Genomic DNA, 21,138 nt, shown 5'->3' with positions numbered 1-21,138 from the left:
TTATATTCTGATTTATAAAAGTGGCATAATTATAGTTATGAAGTCTCAACAAAACTCATTTTATTGTTGGGTGTCACTACAAAATATGGAATAGCATTAAGGGGTCACAGCATCAGGAAGACTATAGCCACTTTTATTACAAAAGTCATGTAACTTTAAAGCTTTCTGTATCCCCATAGGTTCTTTAACTTTAATTTCTACTATACACAGAAGTGACAATATATGTTTACTGATTTTCCCTCTAACTGCCTCTATTTCTCCAGTGAAATTATAAAATACTTCCTGAAGGATTCTGGTACTGGTAGGACATGAATAGAATAGATAAAGTTCTTATTCGAAGTATAATATTCTTGTAGGACAAGACTCTGAACATTATTATAACAAAGTAATAATAGGGTCAGAGAAAAGACATGAAGCAATGTTATGGATTAAAGGCTAACTAAGATATTATTTTGATAAGAAAACAAGGGAAAATAAATATAGCATTTATTCATACCTCTGAAGGTTGAGACAAAGACAACCCCCTACCCTCAAAACAAAAACAGAAACAAAAACAAAAACAAAACAGTGAATGAGTACTCCAGAGTAAATCCCAAATAATTACGCTTAAAGTTAAATGATTTCAGAAGACCAGTTAAAGGATATCTATTATTGATAATCTATGTAAAAGCATACAAAATTTGTAGAGTGGATTCTAGGAATCATTCCGGCAACAGCTACATGAGGAAGAGAGAGAGAGAGTGTGTGTGTGCCTTATGTATTTTATGGAAATATCATTGATTGTCTTTTGTTCTTGCAATCCAAGTAAGAAAAGATTTAGGCAAGTTTTAGAAGTATTATACTTAATAGTCGTAAGAAAGTTAACTGGAATACTATGTTCTGACTATCTGGCTCCTTCAAGATCTTACCAAGGAAGCAGCACAATCATTAATGTTTTTCCAGTCTGAGCACTGAACGAATAAGGCTCTTTCCTTAGTCCAATCTGCCTCCCCCTTTTCCCCTGGTGTAAAAGAGTGACATGCTTTTATTTACTGAGTTTAGCCACAAGTGTACAAAATACTACAAAAAAAATCCCTTCTTTTGTCATATAAATGTGACAAGCACCCAGTGCTACTGATGCACTGCCTTCTGACATAGGCTGTTACTTTATACTGTGAAGACAAAAAAAGTTTTCTAGTTCATTAGCTTAAGCTTTGGTTAGGTATTTTGCAGCAACTATTATGGACAGGTAACTAGCAATTAAAATACTACTTCAAATGAAAACAAAATTACCTATACATGCTTGGATAGTCTATATCCTATACATATAGTGGAAGCATAAAAAGATAGTGAGGTAATTATTTATTATGAAGGAAGATTGAAACTTGTACTGGTTAAAAAGTATAATTTTTCTCGAACATATTGTTAGAGTTCTGTGCATAATGTTTTAATTAAAACTATATTAAATATATTTTTTATTTTTATGATTTACCAGTCATGTACAGGAAAACTTGTACGATATGAAATTAGATATTAACATTAACTGGATGGAAATTGAGATTTGTTATAATGTTCTCTGGTCAAGTTGTTTCTGCTTTGCCATGATACTGAGATGCTGATGTTTACATTGTTACCAGATAATACACTGCATCCTACCTTCAATGGAAATAAAAGATAATTTTACAGGTATCAGTTTGTTTTCAGAATATGAAAAAAAAACAATGATTCATATACTGCCAACCAAATTGTAAGCAAATATCCAGAGAAGCAATAATAGCAATAATATGTATATAGTTTTTGTCTCCTTAGGGAGATGTTTATAGAAGAATTAGACATGCCTGCCTAATTCTCTCTCTCTCTCTCTCTCTCTCTCTCTCTCTCTCTCTCTCTCTCTCTTCTTTCTTTTTTAATTGATACTCTTTGGTTGGTGGTTTAGTATCTCAGACCGCCGAGATCTTCGAGAGACTAAATTGCCTATCTTTATAGTGACATGTAATTCTAATACAGATCTAAACACTTTATGTAGAAAAGGATTTCTCTATTTGTATGATTTCAGTGAAACTATCCAGTTAGTTTTAGTTGTCGATTTGTGTGGGACTGAGTAAAGGTATTTTGGTTCATGGCTGGGCATGGGCCTGGAACCCGAGACTCCAAGGGAGAAACGACAGGCATTAGCCACATTCCCAGAACTGAGTCCTGACATGCAGTCTCGTCTCCATAGACATACATTGTTACAGCCCCTCCCAAAGTGCACACATAGAGGGTGTGACTACGGGCCTCAGGCCCTAGAGATTTACATACTAATGAAGGCCAGAGGGTGGAGCAAATTAAGCATTCTTCCCCAGATCCTCCCCCCTTTTCCCTCACTATTTAACTCAGTCTGCCCTGAGTTCCAGGGGGGTACATCCAGATCCATTCACCATCCACCATGAAAATAAACCCTTTTGTAACCAAGGACTCTCTCGTGTTGCCAAAGCCGCCAACCTTTGGAACGCCAGACATTTCTTCTGTATGTGGGACCCACCAGTGTAGAAAGCCTCCCGCTGCAGCCCTTTTTTTCCCCCACAGATTTATTGCAGCTTAGAGTTGCTGGAGAGAGGAGTCTCTCGCTTTTGTAGGATTCAGCCCACTTTGAGAGGTGGAGTGGACAGGTTGTTCCTGTCTACACAAGAAAGCAATCTGTGAATGATTCCAAGAATCAACTAACAAGCATCATCCTTTATGAATCTGACTCTACTTCTTTGACTGTCATGTGAGTTCCCTGGTTAGGGGTGATCGTGCTTGAGTTTCTGCCCTGTACTTCAGTGATGGTCTGCAAGCTAGGGCTATATGATTGACAGGATGCAAGCCAGAGTTGTTGCCTAACATGAACACTTCCTGCACCGAGCTGCTTTTGATCAGGGTGTTTTATCATAAAAACAAAAAGAGAACTAGAGCAGAAATCATATATTTTGAATTATCATATATAAAATGCATAGGTTTAATTTAAGCAAAGTGTGAGAGAGTCATTTGACAGGTCTTTTGAATTTAACAAGTAGAAAATTGGGGCAAACTATCAATCTCAGAGTTATAAAATGTATATCTTAAATAAAATCTTAAGAATAACAATTATTTTTGTTTTACTAACATAATCATTATAATGTTGCTTTATATTTTAAAGTTGTTTTAAAAATTCTCATTGCATATACTCATTGTATATGGTATTGTGTAAAGTAAGGATATTCTATGTAAGTATATACTATAATGTATCTATATACATATAAGCACAACATATTTATATACATACACACTATCTATATAATGTTGACACCACAATTAAGAAAAAAATACATCTTTTCATGACTGGTTTAAGTGACATAATATGATTATATTAAGTTGCATCAATTCCCCCAGCTGATGACTTCATTCTTCTTACGCATGTGAACACATTTCATGTGTATATAATACATTTTCATTGCCTATTGCTCTACTGATGGACATGTAGGTTGGGTCACTAACTTAGTTATTGTGAATAATGTTGCCATAAAAAGCAATGTCCAATATTTCAGATATAGGTAGACTTGGACAAATACATGTGATACATAAGAGTGGTAGAGATAGCAGGGTTATATGGTACATCTACTTTTAGTTGATTTAAATTTAATGTCTGTGTGTGTGTGTGTCAAAGAGAGCATGTCTGTGTGCATGCATGTGTGTATGCATGTGTTCACGTGTGTGGTTGTGTGAAAATTTGTTGTACACACATGTGTATGTGTTTGTGTGTGTGTGTGTGTTTGTGTGTGTAGGTTATGGAACCAAAGGAGATCATAAAAAAAAATCTAAGCAAGGGAAATATAGACAAAGTAATGGAATATATACAATGAGAAAGCAGAAGTAGGAATGAAAAGATGAAAGACAAAGGAAGAAAGAAACCTGCTGATGAAGGAAGAGCACAGGGAAGGCAATGGTACAGGGAGGAAATCTAAGAGAACAATGGTACACTTGTACAAAGATGACAGGATGACACACATTGCTTTTCATGCTAAGGAAAAATACTCAATTTAAAATAAAATAATAAATTAGTTATTGAAATCCATTGACTAAAGTTTCAAATACACAATTTTGTAGATACATTTGCCTAGAGCCTTGTTCATTGTCTCATGTGTCTCTTACTTAATGTGAATGCTTTGCTAGTAGTTTTATCAGGGAGCTAGTCCGTATGAGGCTGAAGCAAGACTTATGTAAGAATGATTCTCTTCATAGCATGGAAGACAGACTGCTTAAACAAACTGACCTGTAGCAGGAAATTCCAGAAATTCTTACAAACAGAACAAACAAACAGCATTAGCTCTGGAGGAACTCAGTTTCCTCTGCTTCCTTCCATCCCCCAGAGGAGATAAACAGGACAGTTTATTTTAATCACAGGAGCAGTTAACTTAGAAGAAATTGCTCTCTGCCACATATCTGCATCAAACTCAGGGCCACCCAGTTCCATTAAACTATTACTACTTGAAATGAATACAAAGATTAGCATCAGTCCATTGATAGTAGTTGACAGTAATGCCTCACTTTCACCAAGAGAGAGTTTTTTTAGACAAAAATTAATCAGGCAGTTCCTGATGTAGCCCCAAATATTGTGCCTTACTCCTGTTCACAAGTTTTTGTTTTTTCTTTTCCTTTAGATCTCACACCACAGAGTATCAATAAATGACATCCAGTGCTTTCCCGAAGCTCTTGCTTATCTACACTACAGAAACAATGAAAAATCCCCATATTATGTCGAAGCTCACCATCTGTGACTTGACAAGTGTGGAGACTGGGGGCCTCAGCTTTAACCTTACCCAGGAAGCTCATCAAGATGAATTTCCTGCCATCCTGTGCTGGAGAAATGTTTTGTAAGAATCTCTGAATATTTGAATGCCAACGTCTACAGCCACTATGACTCAGTATGGGGGCTTCCTAAAAAACCTTCACCTGCATTGAAGTCCAGATCCCTTCTAAGGATCTAGCAGTCACAGCACAATTGTTCATGCATTGCACATTCCAAAGAAAGCATCCTGACACTTTCTCACTCTGTTTCCCAATTTCCTTTTTATTTGAAAGCTGGTGGTCTCCCTATTTCCAAGAATTCACTTATCCATTTATACATTTATCCTATATTCTGTTAGCCATTTTAAATCTAAAGAGAGACTTTTCCCAGATCATCATTCATGTCATGATGTTTATTCATTTAGAACAATAATCATTCTTATTTCAAATTCAAGGGGAAATTTTCAGGTTGTACAGAATAACGAAATAATAGAAAACTTTGTAATTTTCAATTGGCAGATTGAAAAACATGACTAGAAATCTCTATAGCATGAAAGGCATGGAGGAAAAATTACAATGGGTATTCCTTGATATTTATTTGAAATATATATTTAATATGAAATATTGAAAACATTATCTACAAGCTTAAAGGTAATAAAATTAAGGATGCAGTTGCATTTTCCTGTGGACAAGTTTGTGATGACATGTAAACTGTGCAGACAAGTTTCTGTGTTTCATGCAACATTGTTCTAGAATGAACATGTCTATGGACCACAGGTTTATGAATACCTAACATTTTTATTTTGGGGTATAGTGATGTGTTTTCTGTATTTCCTTAAACAAATGTATTATTTTTAAAGGGTAAGAAAAAAACAGTAACTTACATAACAATGTCTTTATTTAGATTTCTTATTTGTAGACAATTTAGTTTGTATATATTCTAGAAATAACTTTCTGGCTGTCACAGTCATATTTCTCAACTCTCACAGGCATAATATTGTAAAATAATATTCTCACTGAGAGTCATTTATATTTTATTTATATGAGACATATGAGCTGGAGAATCTCAATTCTTTTTAAAAATTTAAAAGCATATGAAGCAGATTCATATTTCCTTTGACTCATTTATTTAATTTTTATTCTATAATTTATTTTTTCTTAAATTTTGCATATAATTTGAATATGGAAATATTTAACTATTTACCAACTCTTCAATAGATGTTCCTATCAAAATGCATCTTATCTAAATAAAATTATAAGCAACTTTATTAGATAGTAATAATATTTATTTTAACCAAGTAATAAGATCTGGGATAACAATCTTAGGTTGTCAGTTATAGAAATAAAAATTGGAAAAAATATTCAAAGAACACTGTATTCCATTAGCTGAGATCATATAATGTAGCTTGAAATTTTTTGCTTATTAAACTATATTGTGTCCAACATGTTGTACATCTCTTTAAAAAATGCTTTTGTAGATACATTACTTAGATGATAAAGGACACTAAAGAGGATGCTGTGACTAGGAAAGAGCCTTTATCTCTATCTCTTCTACTATTCACAATGTCTATTTCTCATGGACAATAACTATTCTAAAGTTCCTTTGTGCATCTAAACAAAGATGTATTTACTATGTCTCCTCTGACTCAAGGTTTAAATAAAATGATTTAAAGGAACAAATTACTATTTCTTATACTACAAATATGAAACCTTGGACATGCACAATTCCTAGCAAAAATAATATTTCATTTTTATAGAACTTTCTGTGCACTGTAGCCTCTTAATTCTGCCAATGGAAGCTGCTGATCTCTGTGGTTGAATTAGGGAAAAGCTGGAAGAAGCTGAGTAGGAAGGCAACCCTGTTGGAGGACCAGCAGTTTCAACTAACCTGGACCCCCAAGATCTCTCAGACACTGGGCCACCAACCAGGCAGCATACACCAGCTGATATGAAGCCCCCAACACATATACAGCAGAGGACTTCTGGGCCTGGATTCAGTAAGAGAAGCTGCACTTAATCTCAAGAGACTGGAGACCCCAGGGAGTGAGGAGGTCTGGTGGGGTGGGGAGGGGGGTGGGAACATCCTCTTGGAAACAGGGGAAGGAAGTATGGGATGTGGAACAGTCAGAGGGTGGACCAGGATGGGAATAAAATCTAGACTGTAAAAAACATTAAATAAAATTTTTAAAAAAGGGAAAAATTCTGTGAAAAACCATGGAGACTGTGACCAGAATTATTATAGACTATGTGGAACTCTGTGCTACTAAGGCACGTATATAATAATATAGCAATTACTATTATATTTGCTATATATGTCATGCAATAGTTATTAAGCATACTGTTGGTCATCACATTTTTATTTATTTATTTATTTGTTTATTTATTTATTTAATAATATTGGTGCACATTTTGGAATGGTAAGTGGCAACTTTCCACAGTAATTTTAGTATTTCTATGGTTCAAGTATATCTATTTTCAAATATCTCCTTTTGTTATTTGGTGGCTCTCTGTATCAGAGCAGAATGTGGAGGGGTGATGTTTAGGTGTTAATAACAGTTTTCTGTATTGTGTATGTACCTACTTTATAATAATGTACTTAACTTCATCAACAAGCTTGACATATCATATATCAAAGAGTGTTAACAGGAAGGGAAGTCATGTGTTATCTAGTGGTTTTATAGAAAACAAATTTTACCCACATATGACCTTTCATAAATAATGCCTTGGAAAATTTTCCAACAGCAGAGACATCTTGTAATTTATTATGTTGTGAATAAATTCACTTCCTGTTATTTAACAAGAATACTTAACTTGTCATGATATAAGATTTACTTTCTGAAATGAAATAAGGCATATCATAACAAGGAATAAATCATATTATATATAATTTTATGATTATATATAAATTATTTAAAGCCATGTAACTAAAGTTATACTAAGTAATGTAGCAAAATACATTGCCTATACCAAATATAGTAGTGTAGAACAGTCAAGAATAAGATTATAAATATGAAATAGCATCTACATTGATGTTTCTTTATAAATATTAAAAACTAAGACTTTCATATAATTTCTGTACAGGGAAATGTTTTATATTTAATGAATTGAGTGAACTGAGATATATTCTGTTAGGAGATTGTCTTTTTGGAAATTCATTCATGGCCCAAGAAATAGCTAGCTACCATCAACAACATATATATTTCTCATCACAATAGAAACTTCAAGGTCTTCCAAATTAGTAAAACTATCTCATTATAGTGAAATTAATAGAAAATGGGACTTTCCATCCTAGATGAGGTACTAGGCCAAGTTCAAATTTCTGGTTGCAGGAAGAGTTCATTTAGAGATGATCCCTTCTCATGGATATGCATTCCAAGATGCATAGCACAATGGAGGTTTTGCTATCCTGGATTTTCTCACTGGTGTTGTGCAGGTACGTCTCACACTTACATTGTAGAGAAATACAATATTATCATTTCTCAACTTTACTTTGTATTTTATATGATTATATGTTTATTTTAGGAAATAAAGAATAGAAAAGTAAATTTATTTTTACCACTTCTGGCCGACTATTAAAATAATGTTTTGGAAGACTAGATATTATTAATATTTTTTCATGTCACATTCTGTTTGCACAACATTTCTGAAAGAAAAATTTCTGTATTTAGTTTTTTAAATTAAAAAACTTGGAGTATGCCCATGATGTCTTTCTCAGTGTTTGCTGATTAGAAATAATACAGATTTTTGTAATTTTATTTTGTATTCCCCTACATTACTAAAATTGTTGATTGTTTTATAAGATTTCTGGGGTGGGGTATTTTTGGGATATCTTAAGAATAATACTATATAATCTTCAAATAGGGATATTTGACTTATTTTTCTGTTTGTATCCCATTTAGTCTCCTTCTTTTTTTGTGTCATTGTTTCAGTTAGTAATGAAAGCACTATATTGAAAAACATTGGGGATGGTGGACAGCTCTGTCTGTTCTTGATTTCAATGGGATTGCTTCAGATACTTCTCCATACAGGATAATTCATCTATACCTTTATTATGCTGAAGTATGCTGCTGGTATTTCTACTCTGTCTATACATTTTATCATGAAAGAATGTTAGATTTCATCAAAGGCATTTTCTTCATCGATGGAGCTGGTTGTGTGAATTTTATCTTCAAGTCTATTTTTGTAGCCATTGAAATTTCATCTTAAGAATTATTTGAAAGAAACAAGTCAATAGTAATATTGAAGAGAGACAAAAATGGAATGTTAAGAAGGGGAAATATAAACAGTGACTATTGAACAAACTTTTGAGGATATTTATGTGTAGAACAATGGAATAATGCAGTCAATGATTGGTAATGAGAAATGGAGAGAAATTTTTATGTTTATATTTTCTTCCATTGTATTCTTACATCAAGTTGATATATGGAAATGAGCGTATTTTTCACTGTGAGTGAGAAAGAACAAATACCATTTCATTGAGTTAGCAGTGAACAAGAGACAGGTCAGTACATTGAGAGTTTACGTGGAACTATATTCTCATGGCTTTATTGTTCTACTGAAGCAGAAGTGAACGTTTTCATTTAGACAGACTATTATGAAAGAGATGATTAGGGTTTGAAGAACTAGCTGAGGTGTAAAATAGTTCAGAAGAAAGGGAAGGTGATTGAAATAGAAAGTCTATTACATTTGCATGCAAGCAAGCATGACAGGACAAATTGAGATAAAATCTAATGAAAAGTAAAACCAGAGATAATCTTGTGTTTTTCCCCAGCTACTATGAGCTTGAAAGGTATAGAGGCAAACTGGCAGTAAATTGGGATTCACATGAATTATCTTTTTATTTAGCTGGATATGGCAGGCCAAGAGAATCAAGGAAATTAGTGTCTAGGAGGCAGGGACTATAATTTTGTGCAGATTAAGAGGACCAAAGGGACCTTCTGTGGGTGAGAGACAATGGAAAGAGAGACAATTGGTCAGCAGCTCCAGTTTGGGGTCTGATTGGAGGGGATAGAATAGTATAGACATGACCTCAAAAGTGAAGAGAGCATCATCAGTCAGAGAGATGCTTACAACAGTATGAAAAAAGTTACAGATATTCAGAATAACAGTCTGGAGTAAGATGATGGAAGTGAGTTTCTGCTTTTAGGCAACTGTAAATATTGCAGGTGTAGGAAAATTCAAGAAATCAAAACTGATGTTGATTGAAGAAACATTTGCATGTATATTTAATTTAAGGTGCTTAGAAAGAAAAAGGAAATCAGGAAACAATCAAGTCTTTCAAAAGTATGTGACTTAAAGGTCTGTGAACAGAAGGGATAGAGAAGATGAAAAGCAGAGACTATTGAGACGAAAGACAGTGATGCAAGTTTAGAAGTTGAGGTAGGCTGGCAGGACAACTATCTGTGCTTGCCAGCAGTGGTATGGTTACTCGTTAATATATTTGATGGTATAAAGGGCACATGCAAGGAGCTTTATGGGTTAAAAGGGGAAGAATTACAGCCGACATATGCCATTGATCCTAACACTCAGGAGTCAGAGGTAGGCAGATCCATGTGAGTTGGAAGCCAACCTGGTCTACAAAGTGAGTTCTAAGACAGCTGTTACAAAGAGAATCCATGCTTTGAAAAAGAAACTAACTAACTAACTAACTTACTAACTAACTGACTGACTGACTAACTAACTATTTAATAAAAGAATGTATAATGGAGAGAATTATCCACAAAGAAACTAGACTTTTGTTATGTCAAGAAAATCAAAGTTGAAAATAGTTGATGCTCTCAAAGAGGACTGATGTTTGGTGCCCAGCACCTGTGATGGAAAGCTTCAAATCATGTAACTGCAGCTCCAGGGCATTTGATGCCCTCTTTTGAGCTCCATATGTACCAAAATGTACATGTAAATCACATCACATACACACACACACACACACACACACACACACACACACACATTAAATAATAGTAAGTTTTTATGATTTTGTAATTATAATATGACTACATCATCACCCCCCTTTCTCCCTAGAATCTCTAATAAGCACCTTTCATTACCTCTTAAATTCATGGCCTATTTTTACTTAATTGTTGTTACATAATTTTTTTCAATTAAAAAATTAAAGCAATATGTTACAAAGAGATTCAGGTTCTGGAGTTCATTTGACAATGGACTATTAATTTCATTGTGCACAATGTAAGTTTCTATAAATTGGAAGGAGGTAGAATATGAGAATAAAACTACCAACATGAGATAATTTAAAACAATCTATATTTATTGACTCATAGTTTTAAGTGCAGAACTTAAAACCCAAAGTATTACAGTGTCATTTCTTCATTGGTGATTGCAGAGAAAGATCATTCTCTGCATTTTCAAGATACTGAGCTAAACAGACAACAGAAAAACTTTTAATTTCTGTGTTTATTGTAGACCTATTCTAGTCCCATGATTATCTTCATATCAGCTTTCTTCTTTGTATGCATCCAATTTTCTCCTTTTATTAGGATACCAGTCACAGTAATTTCCATTGTAATGAATTAAATTTGACAATATCTTTTTTCTAAATAAGGTTACATTCTGAAGTACTGTAGCTTAGGATACACACACACACATATATTGTGCAATGTATACCAATGACATAGGAAGGGAGGAAATGAGGCTAGTGACAGAGTGGTTCAGATAATTAGGAATGGTTAATCCTATATAGGATGGAGAGACTATAGTAGTTCATTGGAGACCTGTATTTTTTCTACTCTCTTAATAGATTAAAGGAATTTGGAAAAACAAAGGCACTTTTTTATTCCTCATGTTTATTTTGCTCATGACCTAGGTATGCAGAGTTACATCCAGCTGAATAGTTCACAGCAATTTAAACAATATATAAGGGAGTTTGGCATGACTTTTTGTTTGAGGCAAGGTTTCATGTAGCTCCCACAGGAGTTGCTCATTATATAGTTGAGAATAACCTTGAAATTATGATTTTTCTTTTATTTTCCAAGTGCTTGAATAACAGGCACAGGTAGCAAACCAGCCTAGGGATACTCTGTTTTTGAAGTTATGTAAAGCAACACAGATTGATTTGACCAGCTCCTCCAATTTCCTTCCACTAAGCTTTCAAATTGAGTTTGACACATCAAATAATTCACTAACAGATTAAAAACAATCTTTTCCCCATTAGTCTCATTAGTTTCACTCTTTATCTAACTCTAAGTAATGGCTTCTTGAACTCTCTATGCATAGTTGCAGCTCATTAATGAGCAACTAGTTTCTGTAGTAGAGAAAATAAAGGATTCTGAAATTGAGGCATGCAATTTTCACTTCTGGATTCACTTTCAGATTCTGGGTATCAGGAATCTGAGATGCAACTGTTCCTCTGAAAGACAGTGTTAAATCTGCAATTAGAATACCTATCCTATAGGACTTCTTTCTATTGTTTCTTTGTCTTATTTGTATTTTATTAAAAATAGATTTTTATACAATATATTATGATTATGGTTTCCCCTCTCCTAACTTCTCTGAGATGCTTCATATTTCCCCTCCCACCTGTATCCATTCCCTTTCTGTCTCTTCTTAGAAAACAAATGGGACTAGAAGAAATAATAAAATAGATCCTTCCAGGTGCCATGACCAGTCCTAAGGTGCCAGCTCAGCATTCATTCCCCCCAAACCCAGAGGAAGCTGGATTTCCAGGAGCTCCAACACACCCAGGAACATAGGATAACAAAGTGACAGGATCTCAGGAGCTTGGTCACACCAGGATTTCAGGATCCCAGAAGCAGCCTGACTTCTAGCACCTCTTCCACACAGTATCTCAGGATCACAGGATAACAGAGACAGTTGGACTCTGAGCAGTTCTAACACAACCAAGATAATAGGACAGACAGGCTCCAGTCAGAGACAGTAAGTGAAGGTAGCACTAGATATAATAGGATGGCGAAAGGTAAACACAAGAACATAAACAACAGAAACAAAGATTACTTGGCATCATCAGAACCTAGTTCTCCCACCATAGCAAGTCCTGAATACCCCATCACACCAGAAAAGCAAGATTCAGATTTAAAATCATGTCTCATGATGATGATAAAGGACTTTAAGAAGGACATAAATAAGTCCCTCAAGGAAATACAGGTTAACACAGGTAAGCAGGTAGAAGCCCTTAATGAGGAAACACAAAAATCCCTTTAAAAATTGCAAGAAAACACAACCAAACAGGTGAAGGAATTGAACAAAACCATCCAAGACACAAAAACGGAAGTAGAAACAATAAAGAAATCACAATGGGAGACTACCCTGGAGATAGAAAACCTAGGAAAGATATCAGGAGTCATGGATGCCAGCATCACCAACAGAATATAAGAGATAGAATAGAAAATCTAAGGGGCAGAAGATACCATAGAAAATATTGACACAACTGTCAAAAAATGCAAAATTAAAAAATCTCCTAAACTAGAACATCCAGGAAATCCAGGACACGATGGGAAGACCAAACCTAAGGATAATAGGTATAGATGAGAGGGAAGATTCCCAACTAATGAGCCAGTAAATATCTTCAACAAAATTATAGAAGAAAACTTCCCTAACCTAAAGAAAGAGATTCCCATGAACATACAAGAAGCTTACAGAACTCCAAATAGACTGGACCAGAAAAGAAATTCCTCCTGTCAAATAATAATCAAAACACCAAATGCACAAAACAAAGAAAGACTATTAAAAGCAGTAAGGGGAAAAGGTCAATTAACTTATAAAGGCAGACATATCAGAATTACACCAGACTTATCACCAGAGACTATAAAAGTCAGAAGATCCTGGACAGATGTCATACAGACCCTAAGAGAACACAAATGCCAGCATAGGCTACTATACCCAGCAAAGCTCTCAATTACCATAGATGGAGAAACCAAGATATTCCATGACAAAACCAAATTTATACAATATCTTTCCACAAATCCAGTCCTACAAAGGATGATAAAGGGAAAACTCCAACAGAAAGAAGGAAATTATACTGTAGAAAAAGTAAGAACATATTCTTCTTACAACAAATCAAAAAGAAGATAGCCACACAAACATAACTCCACCTCTAATAACAAAAATAACAGGAAGCAATAATCACTTTTCCTTAATGTCTCTTAACATCAATGGACTCAAGTCCCCAATAAAAAGACATAGACTATCGGACTGGATAAGTAAGCAGGATTCAGCATTTTGCTGCATACAGGAAATGAACCTCAGTGACAAAGACAGACACTACCTCAGAATAAAAGGCTGGAAAACAATTTTCCAAGCAAGTGATCCTAAGAAAAAAGCTGGAGTAGCCATTCTGATATCGAATAATATCGACTGTCAACTAAAAGTTATCAAGAAAGATAAGAAAATATACTTTATACTCATCAAGGAAAAATCTACCAAGATGAAATCTCAATTTTGAATATCTATGCTCCAAATGCAGCAGCACCCACATTCATAAAAGAAACTTAACTAAAGCTAAAAGCACACATTGTACCTCACACAATAATAGTGAAAGACTTCAGTACCTCACTCTCATCAATGGAAACACATCATGGAAACACAATCTAAACAGAGACCAGTTAACTAAGAGAATTTATGAACCAAATGGTTTAGCAGTTATTTATACAGCATTTCATTCTAAAACAACAACAACAAAAATATACCTTACTCTCAGCACCTCATGGAACCGTCTCCAAAATCGACCATATAATTTGTCTAAAAACAGGCCTCAACAGATACAAGAAAATTGAAATAATCCCATGCATCCTATCAGATCACCACAGAGTAAGGCTAGTCTTCAATAACAATAAAAATCAATAGAAAGTCTACATACATGTAAAAACTTAACAATGCTCTACTCGATGATAACTTGGTCAGGGAAGAAATAAAAAAAAACAATTAAAGACTTTTTAGAATTTAAAGAAAATGAAGACACATCATACCAAAACTTTTAGGACACAATGAAAGCAGTGGTAAGAGGAAAACTCATAGCTATGAATGCCTACAAAAAGAAACTGGAGAGAACATACCCTGGCAGCTTGACAGCACACCTGAAATCTCTAGAAAAAAAAGAAGCAAATATACCCAAGAGGAGTAGAGGGCAAGAAATAATCAAACACAGGGTTGAAATCAACAAAGTAGAACAACAACAAAAAAAACTATACAAAGAATCAACAAAACCAGGAGCTGGCTCTTTAGAAAATAAACAAGATAGATAAATTCTTAGCCAGACTAATCAAGGGCACAGAGACAGTATCCAAATTAATAAAATCAGAACTGAATAGAGAGACATAACAGAAAATTAGGAAATTAAAAAAAATCATCAGATACTACTACAAAAGCCAATACTTAACAAAACTGGAAAATCTGGATTAAATGGACAATTTTTTAGACAGATACCAGGTACCAAAGTTTAATCAGGATCAGATAAACTATCTAAATAGTTCTATAACCCCTAATTAAATATCAGCAGTCATTAAAATTCTTTCCACTAAAAAAAGCCCAGGACCAGATGGTTTTAGTGCAGAATTCTATCAGACCTTCTAAGAAGACCTAATACCAATTCTCTATAAACTATTTCACTAAACAGAAACAAAAGGAACACAACCCAATTTGTTCTATGAAGCCACAATTACACTCATAACTAAACTACACAAAGAAAGACCCAATGAAGAAGAGAACTTCAGACCAAACTCCCTTATGAATATCGATGCAAAAATACTCAATAAAATCCTAGCAAACTGAATCCAAGAACACGTCAAAACAATCATCCATAATCATCAAGTAGGCTTTATCCCAGGAATGCAAGGATGGTTCAATATATGGAAGTCCATTAACATAACTCACTATATAAACAAACTTAAAGAAAAAAACCCACATGATCATCTCACTAGATTCTGAGAAAGCATTTGACAAAATTCAACATTCCTTCATGGTAAAAGTCTTGGAAAGAACAGGAATTCAAGGCCCATATCTAAACATAGTAAAACAATATACAGTCAACCAGCAGCCAACATCAAACTAAATGGAGAGAAACTTGAAGCAATTCTACTAAAATAAGGAACTAGACTAGGCTGCCTATTCTCTCTCTACCTATTCAATATAGTACTTGAAGTTCTAGAGCAATTAGACAACAAAAAGAAGTCAAAGGGATACAAATAGGAAAGGAAAAAGTCAAAATATCACTATTTACAGACGATATGATAATATACTTAAGTGACCCCAAAACTTCCACCAGAGAACTCATAAACCTGATAAACAACTTCAGCAAAGTGGCTGGATATAAAATTAACCTAAATAATTCAGTAGCCTTCCTCTACTTAAAGGATAAATAGGCTGAGAAAGAAATTAGGGAAACAACACCCTCCAAGATAGTCACAAATAATATAAAATACCTTGGGGTGAATCTAACCAAGCAAGTGACAGGTCTGTATTATAAGAACTTTAAGTCTCTGAAGAAAGAAATCAAAGAAGATCTCAGAAGATGGAAAGATCTCCCATGCTCATGGATTGGCAGGATTAATACAGTAAAAATGGCCATCTTGCCGAGAGTAATCTACAGATTTAATGCAATCTTCATCAAAATTCTGACTCAATTCTTGACAAAGATAGGAAGAGCAATTCTCAAATTCATTTGGAATAGCAAAAACCCAGGATAGCGAAAACTATTCTCAACAATAAAAGATCTACTGGGGGAATCTCCATCCCTGACCTTAACCTGTACTACAGAGCAACAAACTACATGGTATTGATACAGAGATAGGTAAGAAGATCAATGGAATAGAATTGAAGACCCACAAATGAACACACATACCTATTATCATTTGATCTTTGACAAAGGAGCTAATATCATTCAGTGGAAAAAGGACAGCATTTTCAGCAAATTGTACTGCTGGTTCAACAGGAGGTCAGCCTGTAGAAGAATGCAAATCAATCCATTCTTATCTTGTACAAAGCTCAAGTCCAAGTGGATCAAAGTCCTCCACATAAAACCAGCTACACTGAAACTAATAGAAGAAAAAGTGGGGAAGAGCTTTGAAGACATGTGCACAGGGGAAAAGTTCCTAAACAGGACACCAAAGGATTATGCTCTAAGATCAGGAATTGACAAATGAGACCTCATAAAATTGCAAAGCTTCTGTAACTCAAAGAACACTGTCAATAGGACAAAACGGCAACCAACAGATTGGGAAATGATCTTTACCAATCCTACATCTGATAGACAACTAATATCCAAAATATGCAAAGAACCCAAGAAATTAGACTCCAGACAACCAAATAACTTTATTAAAAATGGAGTATAGAGCTTAACAAAGAATTTTCATCTAAGGAATATTGAATGGCTAAGAAGCACCTAAAAAATGTTCAACATTCTTAGTCATCAGGGAAATACAAGTCAAAACAACCCTGAGTTTCTACCTCACAGAAGTCAGAATGGCTAAGATAAAAAACTCAGGTGACAGTAGATGCTGCTGAGGATGCAAACAATGAGGAACACTCCTCCATTGTTGGTGGGACTGCAAGATGGTGCAACCACTCTGGAAATCAGTCTGGCAGTTCCTCAGAAAATTGGACATAGGACCTGAGGATCCAGCTATATCACTCCTGGGCATATACCCAGAAGATTCTCCAACATATAACAAGGAAACATCCTCTACTATGTTCATAGCAACCTTATTTATAATAGCCAGAAGCTGGAAAGAACTCAGATATCCTTCAACAAAGGAATATATACAGAAAATGTGGTACATTTACAGAACGGAGTGATACTCAGCTATTAAAAACAGTGAATTCATGAAATTCTTAGGTAAATGGATGGAACTAGAAAATATCACCATGAGTGAGGTAACCCAATCACAAAAAATCATAAATGGTATGCACTCACTGATAAGTGGATATTAGCCCCAAAACTCACAATAACCAAAATATAACTCACAGACAACATGAAGCTCAAGAAGAAAGACCAAAATGTGGATGCTTTGGTCATTCTTAGAAGGAGTAACAAAATACAGGAGCAAATATGGAGACAATATGCAGAGAAGAGACTGGAGGAGGTCTGTCTGGAGACTGTCCCACCTGGGGGTCCATCCTAGGTGCAATCACCAAATGCATACACTGTTGTGGATGTCCGGAAGTGAATGCTGACAGGAGATTGATATACCTGTCTCCCGAGAGGCACTGCCAGAGCTTGAAGTATACAGAGGCAGATGCTCACAGCTAACCATTGCACTGATCACCACGTCCCCAATGGAGGAATTAGAGAGAAGATTAAATGAGTTGAAGAGGCTTGCAACCCCATGGGGAGAGCAACAATCAACCAACCAGAGCTCCCTGGGTCTAAACAGCTAGCCTGTGAACACAGATGGAGGGGCGCATGACTCCAGCTGTATATGTAGAGGAGCATGGCCTTGTTGGGCATCAGTGGAAGAGGAGGGTCTTGTCCCATGAAGGCTGGATGTCCTAGTGTGGGGGAATTAGAGGGTGGGGAGTTGGGAGTTGGTGGGTGGGTTTCTGCCTTAACCTCATGAAGTAGGGGGAGGAGGGATGGCTAAGAGGTTTCTGGGGGAGAGGGGATAATAGAAAAAGGGAATGACAACAGACATGTAGATAAATAAATTATCCAACAACAACAACAACAATAATAAAATAATAATAATAAAACAGATAATGTAACTGGCTACAGCAGTTGAGCATATGAGACTTTTTGTCAGCAATTTAATACTACCTATATTACTGGGATTCCTCACAATTGTCAAGGACAAGGGACCATGGAAGGAGCCCAGGGAACTTGAAAATAATATCTTCTAAAATATAAAAGGGAGATGTATATCCCAGTAAAGCACAAATTTATTTAAATCATGTTCTTTTTATTTTAATTTTTTTTTAAAAAAATTGATGCCAAGGAACTTACTGCTGAGTGTTTATGGCACCCTACAACTAGGCATACTTATGTCTAGGTGAAAGGGAAGGATCCACTTACTGGCATATGGCATGATCCTGACAAGGTATTTAATATGAGGAACAGGGCATGTTTTGTGTTTTTGCTGCAAGATGATGAAGGAGCATGGTGGCTGCCAGAGTGACGGGTAAGACATGCTGATGCGAGGACAAAGAATGATGCTGATCTGTGAGCTTGCTGAGTGCCCTGACAATGGTGACTGGGAATCTGTACTGGACATATGTTCCTGAACCCCCTTTGCTTTCCTATATCCCAGATAGGACAAGCTGCCTTGCCTCAAGCTTTTAGACCTTGTGGGACAAAGAATTAAAAAGAGAAGTTATAATGACTCTTGTATTTTTCTTAAATGTTACCAGTTACACAGACTCAATCATGAACTGGTCTAGAAATCAATCCAATATTGGAAATAACAGTCTTCATTGGATGTCTGGTTCTGGACATTTTCAGAGCATATTTCAGACATATTTGGAAGCTAGCTGCAGTTCTCTATGATGTTATGTTATCAAGAGATAAAGTTGGCACAGGATCTGGATTTCAAACAAGTGTTAGTACTTGTTTTAAGGGTCTTTTAATTGTCAAGTTAAAATTACTTTTGTTTCTTCTAAAGTATTTAATGTAAGATGCATTGATTGTACACTTTTTCATTGTGTTTGTGTGTTGAAACCTGGCATGTATGTTATGGAGGTCTATCAACCAGCTTTTGTTTTATTGCCTTGAGTATCATAGAAACTTAGTATTAAGAAAAAAGCTTGGAAATACTGGAAGAAGTGAGTCAGGCTTTAAGAAGAAGCAAGAGGTTAGTGGGTTTGATTATTGCTGGTATAACAGCTTTAATTACATTAATTACTAGCACCACTGCTTCTGCAATTGCTTTGACACAAGAAGTTAAGACAGCTACCTTTGTTAATAATTTAGCAAAAAAGTGTTACTAATGTGTTGAATATACAAGAGCGTTTAGATGGCATTTGGAACATCAGATTGATGCTTTTTATCCTATTCAAATTATTGGAAGGAGGTTCAGAGTTTAAAAGTAAAGAGCCATCTCAAGTGTCATGCCAAATACCGTTGGATTTGTATTTGTTCTAAAATTTACATTGGTAGTCATTATAATTAGGAAAAAGTTTAAAGACACTTGTAGTTTATTTGTCATAATTCTAACACATTTCTGGATGTTTTAACTTTGCATAGTGAGCTTATGTATTTAAAGAATACTGCTCTGCTGAAGGTTGATGCAACAGATACTGCTGATAAAATTACCCATGGCCTGAGGTCAAGCTTCGAGAATGGCATATATAGTTTGATCATGCTAGCCCTTTTTTCCTGGGAATACTTTTATTCATGCCCATTGTGTTAAAGCTTGTCTTTTGCAACATCCAAATGTTGGCAGCCAAAGTACGTGGCTTGAAACTGAAAATGAACCCCCAGACAGAGATATTAAACTAACAGGATGGCAAGCCAAGGATGGGTAAGATTCTACACAGAGCCTTACCAACCTAAGACATAAGCACATTGCTTTGGATAATGCATATTTCGTGACAGATAAGGAAGACATTCTTGTCAGAACAACCTAAGGCACACTCTGTCTTGTTTATGAAATGAAAAGGAGGGAGAGGTGGAGAGCTTTGGGAGCTGCTTGGGAAGAATCTGACATGGGCCAAGGACAGTGAAATGGGCTGCTTGACAGGAATATGACATTGGCCAACAACAAGGAAGTGGGCTTCAGGCAGGAATCTGACATTGCTAGAACAAAGAAGTAATTTCAGGCAGGAATCTAAATCTTAGGCTAGATCAAAGAAGTAATTTTAGACAGTAATCTAAATATTCGGTTAGAACAAAGAAGTAGGCTTCAGACATGAAAATGACTTTGGGCTAGGACAGGGAAGTAGGCTCAGATATTTTGGTCACTCTGGTAAGCCCTTACAAACAGTGATCATGGGAGTATTCATGGAACTTTGTTTATTGCCTTATTTGTTCTTTGTTTATTTGTGTTTATTGTCTTGCTTGTTTCTTTACTATTTGAATCTATTATGTTGCTAGTTCTCCAACCTAGAACTGATCTTAATACTTGCATATAATAAAAAATTGTATAAAAGCAAAAAGGATGAGGAGGGGAGATGGAATAGGGGTTTTCTAGGGAGGGGAAGTGAGGAAAGTGGATGACATCTGAAATGTAAATAAATAAAATATCCAATAAAAAGCAAAAAAGAAAAAATAAAATATAACAAAGACAAACAAATGCAAATAGGACAACCAAACAGAAGAAAAACAGCCCAAGAATAAACATAAGAAACACATAGACACACACAGAGACACCAGACAGACAGACAGACAGACACACACACAGACACACACAGAGACAGAGAGAGAGAGAGAGAGAGAGAGAGAGAGAGAGAGAGAGAGAGAGACAGAGATACATA

This window comes from Grammomys surdaster, unplaced genomic scaffold (genome assembly GCF_004785775.1).
Source record: "Grammomys surdaster isolate TR1022 unplaced genomic scaffold, NIH_TR_1.0 185, whole genome shotgun sequence".
Classification (NCBI taxonomy): domain Eukaryota; kingdom Metazoa; phylum Chordata; class Mammalia; order Rodentia; family Muridae; genus Grammomys; species Grammomys surdaster.
The sequence above is the reverse complement of the archived record's forward strand: the minus strand, read 5'-3'. Positions refer to the sequence as shown.